Genomic DNA, 2434 nt, shown 5'->3' with positions numbered 1-2434 from the left:
CTAGCTGCCTGAAAATAGTCTTCTCCTGAGTGCCTTTGGATCAAGATGTAGAATGCTCAGTCCCTTCTCCAGCACCATGCCTGCCTGGATGCTGCCATGCTCCTGCCATGATGATAATTGACTGAAGCTCTGAACCTGTAAGCCAGCCCCAATTACATATTGTCCTTATAAGTGTTGCCTTGGATCTCTGCTTAGGTTCACAGTACCCTGGCTCTCCAGCTTCCTCCCACATCTACCAAAATTACTGGGAACCCCTTCAATTTTCCTTAGCCTGTCACAGCAGCACTTGGTCTCCTCAGAAACCCATACTCTCCTCAGGTGCCATGGCTCATCACACCCCACCTGAAGCAGGACAACCATTGCATAGGCTTGGGCACTAGCACAAACACCAGTCACCTGCTGGAGGAAGAGGTCTGGACACTGTAGTGGCCTCCCTGTGTATGTTAACCCTATAGCACTCTACCTGGTCTTCTGGCAGTTCAAGGTCTTTGAAGGGTCCCTGATCAAGCTTACCTTGAGACACACTCATGGTTTTCTGAACTTTGACAGCCCAGCATTAACAGAAGCATCCAAACTCACATTCAATGTTATTCACTTTGATCTGGAGAACCGATAGACCCTGAGGCTAGAGTTTGCCAAAGCCAACAGCAAGATAGCAAAGAGCAAACTAATAGTGACACCAAATCCCACCAATGTCCACCCTGCCCTAGGAGCACACTTGATCACAAGGGACTCTTATGACCTTATGGGAGCTGCTATGATTCCTGCATCCCTACACCAGGAAGCTGACCCCAGCCATTTCACCAACTACATTAACCTACACAGCTGCCACTAGTGCTGCTGCTTCATCCCTACGTGCTGAGATGCACTGGTTCCCCTCATCTGATATTACTCAGCAAGGATGGAAATATTGCCAGTTCTGTTAGCAACTCAGTTTTGTTACCCTGGAGTTGGTCGTGGGCTGTGTGGGGCCAAAACAGTGCTCTGACTTCACTGCCACTCAAGGCCTGTGTGGAACTTCTGCTTCCGTCTAGACACTGAATCTGAAGCCTGACTCATGGAATGGCTCTGGTTTTCTTCCCCCATTCTTCAAGGCCTTCAGGAGGATCAGGGGACCTTACTGGGATACCTAGGCCCAGCTTGCAGACATCACTGGGACCCACATCCTGACCTCCTGCTCAAACTTGTTTCTATAGTTCCCCATCAAAGAAAAGGAATGTTTAATTTTGCATGTTTATGAATTGTTATACTTGTTATATATTGTGCATATGGTTTGTTCTCACACTGTCACTGTAGCAGCATGTCTTGACACTAGAGGCTGTTCAAGCCTATTCCTTTGACTTCTGCACCAACCCTGCTTCAGGTGGGGCTGAATCTTGTGACCACATCTGCCTTAGGGGCCCTAGCTCCTAACACATGCATACACACTTGCAAACTCTATCCTTGTTCAGCAGGAGATCTACAGCCTCTGAATTTCACTTCAAATCAGAGTCCTGCATTATCTCCTACTCCAGGGAGCCAATAAGTCTAAGAAGCCTTCCTTGTGCTTGCCTGCCTCATTTTACCCCACTCTGCCACTGCTCCTCATTCCTCCTGAACTTTGAAACCAACAAAAGCATGAAAAGTATTTCTGGACTCTGTGTAATAAAATATATGGATCATAAGGGTTGTTCATATGTATACCATTAATTATTGAAGAGGCCTTATTGAGCCTGTTAGGTAATTTTAATGCTTGACACCTGAGGAAGAAAAGGTTTTTCCATTCTTAACAACCAGCCTTTGGTTTAGGAATATTGAGATGGATGATAAATTGTGTGATTTTGTTTAATGTTACAAGCATGTCCTTGTTTTACCTTTCACCTCAGCTCCAGTGTTTGGTCATTTCACATGTGGGCAACATCTGCAGGTAACTGTTGCAATTGGTGACTTTATGAGAATGTGAAGGTGGATCATAAATGAAATGCAAAATAAAAACCTAAAGTGCCAAAAAAGAGCTGCATTGGCTATGGAGTCTGTTCACAGTAACAGAAAACCTAACAAAAACAGAAGTTGATACTAGGAGTGGGGTATTACTGTGATATCCCTGACCACACTTTTGTTTGTAAGAATATGGAGTTTGGGACTTTAGAAAGTAGTGAAATGCTTTATGTGTGGCTTAATTGGTCATCCTAGTAGGAATATGGAAGATACTGGTGTTGAGCATGATTTGAACTGTGCAGACCAAGCCCAAGAGGTTTCAGGGGAGATGAATTTTAGTATGCGGCCTATAGACTGTTCTTGTGATATTTTAGTGAGGAATGTGGCTGCTTTTTGGCTTTGTCTGTAGAATCTACCTAAAGCTAAGGAAAAGAGATTTATATTAATTGCACTGACAATGGAAGTCTGGAAAAAGTCCAACAAAAACTTTGTTTTCTGATTTAGCCTCATGAAAAGT

At 44.2% G+C, this 2434-nt stretch overlaps 1 pseudogene; it reads left to right on the top strand.

The window, feature by feature from the left end:
• Gm14352 (predicted gene 14352) lies at positions 341-1977 on the top strand (annotated as a pseudogene).

Source organism: Mus musculus, chromosome X (assembly GCF_000001635.26).
Source record: "Mus musculus strain C57BL/6J chromosome X, GRCm38.p6 C57BL/6J".
Classification (NCBI taxonomy): Eukaryota; Metazoa; Chordata; class Mammalia; order Rodentia; family Muridae; genus Mus; species Mus musculus.
Note: the sequence above shows the minus strand (reverse complement) of the source record. Positions and strands in the feature narration are given on the sequence as shown.